The 9,298-nt window shown below is 34.9% G+C and overlaps 2 pseudogenes; one reads left to right on the plus strand and one right to left on the minus strand.

The window, feature by feature from the left end:
• Positions 1-299: 299 nt before the first annotated feature.
• On the plus strand, positions 300-2,539 carry LOC148585354 (protein FAR1-RELATED SEQUENCE 9-like; annotated as a pseudogene).
• Positions 2,540-3,574: 1,035 nt separating this feature from the next.
• On the minus strand, positions 3,575-5,155 carry LOC148585355 (protein FAR-RED IMPAIRED RESPONSE 1-like; annotated as a pseudogene).
• Positions 5,156-9,298: the final 4,143 nt, after the last annotated feature.

The raw sequence follows: 9,298 nt of genomic DNA on the forward strand, positions 1-9,298 counted from the left end.
TGATAATACAAAATAGCCTGACATGTAAAATTACTTGTCTCAGTTTTCTCCGAACCTAAAGGTAGTGTTCATGTGGATTTGTACCCATGAATTTGGATTGTAAACATAGTTATTAGATGGTGAGTAGTGTTTTGCTCTACTTTAAGCAATGTTTTGCTCTGTTTTGAGTTGAGTTTGCATTAATAGACATCTTCAATTGAAACAAAATGATATAGTTGATAGCTCTCAAGGAACAAACATAATTTGAATCTTTGCTTACCTTTTTAGTTACTCATTGTGGCCACTTTTTGTTTTTCTAAATGGACTTTTCAAGCTCACATTTGGAGAATGATGGCGAATTTGAACTGCAGTGTACACATATTTCAGATGACGATGCATTAACCGACGAAGATGACCCTAAAATTGGTTAGGCTTTTTACTTTTATTTGTGTTATAATTTAGCTTCAAATTATTTTTTCTTTGACCCACAAATTATGGCCCTAAACATTGTATGATTTATTTATTTATTTATTTGTTGTGATTTAGAGTTGGATGGTAAAGAGGACAATGGTGCACTTTACGAGATGGTAGATGAGGATGATAAAGTTAAAGAACCAGATGAATCAATGACGTTTAGTTCTTGGGAAGAACTTCACTCATAGTATAAAAAATATGATAAGAGGGTTGGTTTTGCAGTGTTAAAAAAAAAGGTGGTTGTGTCAATTACAAAATCCTTGCATGTATTCGCCAAGGCAAACCAAGAAAAGGAAAAAGTGATGCTATGAAGCCAGTTCCAAAAATAATTAGAATAAAGTGTAAAACCAGGATTTGTGCGATGTTATCTGTTGATAGAACATGGTTTTTGATTAAGGTTGCGTTGAAGCATAAGCATGATCTAAGCACAAGAAAAAGCAAGGTTTTTTGAGATTCCATAAGAATATAGATTCATCTGTGAAAAGGAGGATGGTTTTAAATGATAGACCTGGAATACGTATGAATAAGAATTTTAAGTCTTTAGTTTTTGAAATTTGGGGGGGGGGGGGGGGGGCGAAATTTTATTGACAAGGCAAAGAGAACTTCGACTTGGAAAACTAGGCGCTCAAGCATTGAGTGATTATTTTGTTACAATGCAAAAGCAGAATGATGGATTCTATTATATGATGGACACAGATGATGAGGGTAGGTTGCGAAATGCATTTTGGGCTAATGCAAGAAGTAGGGCATCATATGAATTTTTTGGAGACGTCATTACGTTCAACATAACATACTTGACAAAAAGATATGACATGCCATTTGCTTCTTTCGTAGGTGTTAATCATCATGGTCAGAGTATACTTTTGGGGGCCAGACTATTATCAAAGGAGGATACAGAAATATTTGCTTGGTTGTTTAATACTTGGTTAGGTTGCATGAACGGAAAAGCTCCAAATGCAATTATAACGGATTAGGCTAGGGCCATGAGAAATGCAATGGAAATAGTTTTCCCTAAGACAACTCGACATAGATATTGTTTGTGGCACATTTTGGGAAAGCTACCAGAAAATTTTGGAGCACATGCTCAATACAACATTAAGATTGCCATAAATACTAGTGTATATGATTCTCAAACAATTGAAGAATTCGAAGAAAATTGGAAATTACTAGTTGAGACTTATCAACTTGAGGATAATGATTGGCTGAATGGGTTGTATATTGATTGGACTTTTTATGTGCCAGCATATATGAAAGATACATTTTGGGTGGGAATGAATACTACACAGTAGAGTGAAGGTATGAATTCATTTTTTGATGGGTATGTGCACTCACAAATCACACTAAAAGAATTTGTTGATCAATTTGATAGTGCTTTGAGTAAAATTGTTGAGAAAGAGAGAATGTCTGATTTTGATTCTTTTAATCGCATGATTCCTTGTTTAACCTTGTATCCTTTAGAAGAGACGTTTCAAGATGTATACACCAATGTTAAGTTCAAAGAAGTTCAGGAGGAGTTTGTGAAAGTTATTTCTTATAATCACTTGTCTTAGAAGTGAAGGTGCAATTTCTACTTATGAAGTGATAGAACTTGGTGTCATTAATAGAAAGATGAAAGAAGTACCATATCATGTTTACTAGCTACAATGAAAAAGAAGTAGAAGTGAAGTGTAATTGTGCATTATTTAAAACAAGAGGCATCTTGTGTAGACATGCCTTTTTGGTGCTACTATCAAAAATGCATACAATTTTGCCATCAAGATATTATCTTCCGAGATGGAGGAAGGATATAAAGCGAACATACACTTTGGTTAAGAGTAGTTATGATGCTTTTGGCGTTGATCCTAATGACGAAAGGTATGACATCGCATTGCTCGCATTGAAAAGCGTGGACAAATACAAGAAGGTGATGAAAAATGTTGATATGTTAACAAATGAATTCCGTTAATCAAGGCCTAAGCCCATTCATAATACTGTGCTTAGTCTTATTAAGGCTAAACGTATAGGGAGACCAAGGTTAACAAGAATGGTGTCCATTTTAGAAAAAAAAGATGACGAAGTCAAAACGATAAAAAAAGGTTGCTATTGACAACTAGGCCAAACCGAAAAGGAGGAAAAAACAAGTTTCAAAAATATTTGCATGCTCCACATAAGGATTTTCAAACCTGTGTAGCATGCAAATGTTTTTCAAACCTATTTTTTCCTCTTTTTTCAGTTTGGCCTTGTTGTCAATAGCAGCCTTCTTTTTTTGTTTTGATTTCTTCACCTTTTTTTTTTTCCTTCTAAAATGGACACCATTCTTGTTGACCTTGGTCTCCCTATACATTTAAACTTAATAGGACTAAGCGCAATATTTTGAATGGGCTTAGGCCTTGATTCATAGAATTCTTTTGTTAACACATCAACATTTTTCATCACCTTCTTGTATTTGTCCACGCTTTTGGATGCAAGCAATGCTAATTTAGAAAAATTCTTGCACATGATGTCATACCTTTCGTCATTAGGATCAACACCAAAAGCATCATAACTACTCTTAACTAAAGGGTATGTTCACTTTATATCCTTCCTTCATCTTGGAAGATAATATCTTGGTGGCAAAATTGTATGCATTTTTTATAGTAGCACCAAAATGGCATGTCTACACAATATGCCTCTTGTTTCAAATAATGCACAATTACACTTCACTTCTACTTCTTTTTCATTGTAGCTAGTAAACATGATATGGTACTTCTTTCATCTTTCTATTAATGACACCAAGTTCTATCACTTGATAAGTAGAAATTGCACCTTCACTTCTAAGAGCATTCCTAGCAGCCTCACTAAATTTTACTTACCAAAATAATCAAAAGTACACTTTTGGTTATTTTGATAACTCACTTTTTTAAAGCACCCCAGTAGCCTCACTATTTTAACAATCTACTTTCACTATTCCATTTAAATATTCTTTTTCAAAGATTTGTTTATTCTTTTTTTTTTTTTTTTAATTTTTAATTTTAACTATTAAAGGAAGAGAAAGAAACAAAAAGCAAAAAGGAAGAGAGAGAAATGAGTTGTTTAATCAATAGTTGAGTGAATAGTAATTTTAAAATTTAGTGAGTACTATTCACCTCACTACTTTTTTTTGTTAAAGTAGTGAAGCTAAAAAGTGGACATTTTAGTCATTTTGGTTATTTTGGTAAATTGCCTCACCAAAATAACCAAAAAATGGTTTGGTGAGGCTGCAGGGAGTGCTCTAAGACAATAGTGATTACAAGAAATAACTTCTTTGAACTTAACAATGGTGTACACATCTTGAAACGTCTTTTCTAAAGGATATAGGGTTAAACATGGAATCATGCGGTTAAAAGAATCAAAATTAGACATTGTCTCTTTCTCAATCATTTTACTCAAAGCACTGTCAAATTGATGAACAAATTCTTTCAGTGTGGTTTGTGAGTGCACATACCCATCCAAAAATGAATTCATACCTTCTCTTCGCTGCATAGTATTCATTTCTACCCAAAATGTATCTTTCATATATGCCGGCATCCAAAAAGTCTGATCACTATACAACCCATTCAGCTAGTCATTATCCTCAAGTTGATGTCTCAACTAGTAATTTCCAAATTTCTTCGAATTCTTCACTTCTTTCGGAATCATATACACTAGTATTTAAGGCACTCTTAATGCTATTGGATTGAGCATGTGCTCCAAAATTTTTCTGGTAGCTTTTTCAAAATGGGCCACAAAAAATATCTATGTCGAGTTGTCTTAGGGAAAACTATTTCCATTGCATTTCTCATGGCCCTAGCCTGATCTGTTATAATTGCATTTGGAGCTTTGCCATTCGTGCAACTTAACCAAGCATTTAACAATCAAGAAAATGTTTCTGTATCCTCCTTTGATATTAGTCCTCCTCCCAAAAGTATACTTTGACCATGATGATTAACACCTACGAATGGAGCAAATGACATTTCATATCTATTTGTCATGTATGTTGTGTCGAACGCAATGACGTCTCCAAAAAATTCATATGATGCCCTACTTCGTGTACTAGCCCAAAATGCATTTCGCAACCTACCCTCATCATCCATGTCCATCATATAATAGAATCCATCATTCTGCTTTTGCATTCTAACGAAATAATCAGTCAATGCTTGAGCGCCTAGTTTACCCAGTTGAAGCTCTCTTGCCTTGTCAATAAAATTTCGGCAATCTTTCTCTCCAAAAGGAAGATTCTCATACCCTCCTCCATTTCAACAACTAAAGACTTAAAATTCTTATTCCTACGTATTCTAGCTCTATTATTTAAAACCAGCATCCTTTTCACTGAAGAATCTATATTGTTATGGCATCTAAAAAACCTTGCTTTTCTTGTGCTTAAATCATGGTTATGCTTTAACACAACCTTACTAAAAAACCATGTTCCATCAACAGATAACATCGCACAAATCCTGGCTTTACACTCTCTTCTAATTATTTTTGGAACTGGCTTCATAGCATCACTTTTTCCTTGGTTTGCCTTGACGAATACATGCAAGGATTCTGTAATTGACACAACCATCTTTTTTTTAACCCATCTTTGTACCACAGCAAAACCAGCCCTCTTAGCATATTTTTTATAGTAGGAGTGAAGTTCTTCCCAAGAACTAAACATCATTAATTCATCTGGTTCTTTAAGTTTATCATCCTCATCTACCCTCTCGTATAGTGCACCATTGTCTTCTTTATCACCCTCATCTACCATCTTGTATAGTGCGCTATTGTCCTTTTTACCATCCAACTCGAAATCACAAATAATAATAATAATAATAATAAAAAATCATAGAATGTTTAGAGCCATAATTGGTGGGTTAAAGAAAAATTAATTCGAAGCTACATTATAAAGCAAATAAATGTAAAAAGCCTAACCAATTTTAGGGTCATCTTCGTCAGTTAATGCATCGTCATCTGGAATGTGTGTACACTGAGGTTCAAATTCGCGTGCATTCTCTAAGCGTGAGCTTGAAAAGACCATTTAGAAGAACAAAAAGTGGCCACAATGAGTAACTGAAAAGGTAAGCAAAGATTCAAATTATGTTTGTTCCTTGAGAGGTATTAGCTATATCATTTTATTTCAATTGAAGATGTCTATTAATGCAAACTTAGCTCAAAACAGAGCAAAACACTAATCGCCAACTAATAACTATGTATACAATCCAAATTCATGGGTACAAATCCACATGAACACTACCTTTAGGGTCGAAGAAAACTGAGACAAGTAATTTTACAGTTCAGGCTATTTTTTATTCTCAAATAAAATATTATTATTAATAAAGAATCACAAAATAATAAAAAATATATATTATTTTTCTTTTCTATTACTACTACCGTTTACATTTTAAAAAATATTTTTACTTGGGACTACTAATAAGCGCCGAATGTTGCACATTCAAGCCCCTTAACTCGTATATGTTAATTCCTTAGTATTGTTATTTGTTTTATTTTGTGCCGTTTTCGTGTTTTTAGGTGTTAAGCAAAGATACAAGAAAAACCATTGATTTTGGGCTTAAAACACACTTTGAGAAGACTTATCATACGTCTTGGTATTTTGATCATAACTTTCTCCTCGAGTATCAGATTGAGATGAAACTAGTGGCATTAGAAAGCTAACTCAAAATAATATAAATAATTGTGAAATACAAATTTCCTAATTCTGACATTTACTATGCCAAAATCGCCCCGCAAGCTAAGATCGCAAATTTGTCAAGTGTGTAGGTGTGCTTGAGCGCACCTCAGCCCACATGAGTAGATTGGATCAAGCGTACCATAGGTGGGATCGAGTGCACTCGTCCTGGAAAGTCCGAAAACAGCCCAAATCTACCATCTCTTACTTGGACTAGGAGACTAACCTACGACTATTTTGTGATTCCTAGGGCTTCTAAGAGTTGTTTACTCTCTATAAATAGACCTATAATCTTCAAGAGAATGTGTGCTTAGTTTTAGACGGAAATAATCTTCTTGGAGGCCTGACAAGTTGAAGAGAAGAGGGATCATGGTAGAAGGCCATCCCAGCACCACAATGAGCGGCTGAATTATGTAATAGAGCGTTAATGTAGCCATTTCAAAGTAACAATGATTTAAGTGTATTTTAATTTGGGATTTTATATATGCATGATAGTTGTATAACTGTGAGAATTGATCTTAATACTTATCTTCAATCATTATGAAATTCTTCTCTTGTCATAGAAAGTCTTTTATATTGATTGAACTCCATCCTACATATTTTCTGTGATTATGTGAATGATTGTTATGCAATGATTTTAACTAATACATGATCAATAGGGTTAGATAGGCCATGCCTAGGGAAGACAGATTGTACTACACCCTAGTTTAGTGTAATTTAGGTAGACAGTTCGTGCCATCCGAGGATGGGTTATACTATTCCATTGATTGTATGTATCCTATTAAGGAATTAGATATGCCACACCTAGCGATGACGGGTCATACCGCATCTTAGTGGCTAGGTGGATGGTCCATGACAACCGAAGATGGATTATACTTATTTCTTAATGATTGTATTTTCTTGACTACTCGAGTGAGATGAGCCGTATATCATGCATATTATGAATTTTTCGTATTAATTTATGATTGACCATTGTTATGTGGTTAGTGGTGAAATTAAACCCCATCTCTCATACTTTTTATCTTTATTTTTATGCATTTACTTTTATAAAAACAAAATCAAATCAATCTCCTTTACATTAAGTTATTTTTAATCTTCATAAACTTGATAACAACACCCCTATAGTCCTTGAAGTTCGACACCCTCTCTATAACCTTATCCTACAAGGATTCATGTTATTGCGAGTGGTAATTTATTATTGATATATTTTGGTATACAAAACGACCACATCAATTTTTGGCACCATGGCTGGGGATTGCTTAATGGTTTTGTTATTAAGTTTTAAAGATTAAATCTAGCTTAATTATTATTTTGTTTTGTTTTGTTTTGTTTTTTTTTGTTTTCTAATCTAATTTTTAGTTTAGTTTAGTTTAGTTTTTTTTTTTTTTTAGGTCCGTAGCTGCGCAAGAGAACCAACACACCTGTGCTCGAGCTCAAATTCGGCAGTGCCCTCGAGCGCACCCTTTTGTGCGATTGAGCGCACCTAGACATCCTACCAAATTTCAGCACACTGCGTGTGAGTGCATCAGCCTTGCGCCCCTCCCCTGTCGACAGTGGGCTCGAGCGCACCCTTAAGTGCGTATTTTTATTTTATTTTTTGTTAGTTTAGTTCATGTGAGGAGGCATTCCAACACCCCATGGACCATATTCACATTGCTATAGTCCTTATCACCACGTTAGAGATTGTCCTACTGCTAAACAATTTTCTAATTATTCTTGTGAGCATATGAACAAACCGTTCTCAAGACTAGGGAATGACCTTTATTCTGATTCCTATAACCCGGCAAGGAGCAATCAGTGCTCTCAATAGAGAAAAAGAAGAGCTTCCAAATCAGCCGGTAGCCAATCCTAATGGACACTACATTTTGGATGAGAGTATTTCTTATCATGAGCAAGTTATCACTACATTGAGGAGTGAAGAAGTGGTCGAAAATCACGAGGAAGAGAGGAAGGAAGAGCAAATTGAGGCCCCACAAAATTTACATCGGGAAAAAGGCAAGGAAGTGAGCACCGAGGCTTCTTCACCATCAACTCTTACTGCTGAGACGCCTTATGAGCCCCAAGCCCCTATTTCAGGTAATCTGAAATCTTCATTTTTAGGGGCAGATGACACTATCCCGGTCATTATTTCTTATGACTTACCAAGAGGCTAGGACAGTAATCTGTTATGGCTGTTAGATGAGCAAAAAAAGACCATTGAGGTAGAAAAACTCCCTGAGTATTCTCCTCATTTGATTTCAATTCATGAATCCTTTCTGGATCAGAAATTGTTTGAGAATACTTAGAGGGATCTACCTCGAAATGTAGACATTTGGAATTTCCTATCTATGGGTAAATTTATTCTCTTTGGTCCAAGAGAAGAAAAAATTGGTGCTTCAAATTTAAATTTAAGGGTCAAAGAACACTGAGCGCATCAAGGATGTGGATTCCGTTGACTTGGCTGATTCCATATATTTTGACTTGATGAGTCAGCTTCACAGGTTCAAGCGCAGGCCCTGTGCACTTGAACCTCACTCCACCAGGGTACATGATCTCCATCCAAGTTTATTTTCTCCATTGTTGTTTCATTCTTTGATTATATTTATAAAACAATGTGTTGCAATTGACTGGTATCTGGTTGGAGTATCACTCTCTTTTACAGGACATGTGTTTTTGCATACAAGTTTGGGGGTATGATATACCCCACATCTGCTCATTCAGGTAGTCCTATCCTCTTGCTCTTGTTTTTCAATTCTATATACACATTGTGGACAATGTGTGATTCAAGTTTGGGGGTATGGAAGAACAAAACACTGTCCAATATTTTGCTATGTTATTCTTGAGCATGCTGTTGATTTTAAATTCTGATTTGTATTTCTTTGGTGAGCTTAACATGATGAACACATGATCACTTGACTAGGGAATTTCGAGTTTTGTTACTTTCTTTTGCAACATGAGATATTACTTGTTTCAATTTGATTCATAACCACACTAGCACGTAGTCTGTGGGGTATGAAATCCGAGATCAATTATGTATGTTGTCAATGTCTTAAATGCAGTTGGATAACTTGTTGGAGGAATAACCTTGGCATAAAAGAAAAAGTAAAAAAAGGGAAAATAATATTGATTAGTTTGAGTTTCCAACTGAGTAACCAAACCTCTTGCCTCATTAAGCATTGATTGTTCGCATCAAAAAGTGAGAAGTTTGGTTTGATTTATAACATG

The sequence above is a fragment of the Corylus avellana genome, chromosome 5, assembly GCF_965113065.1.
Source record: "Corylus avellana chromosome 5, dhCorAvel1.hap1.2, whole genome shotgun sequence".
In the NCBI taxonomy this organism is placed as follows: Eukaryota; Viridiplantae; Streptophyta; class Magnoliopsida; order Fagales; family Betulaceae; genus Corylus; species Corylus avellana.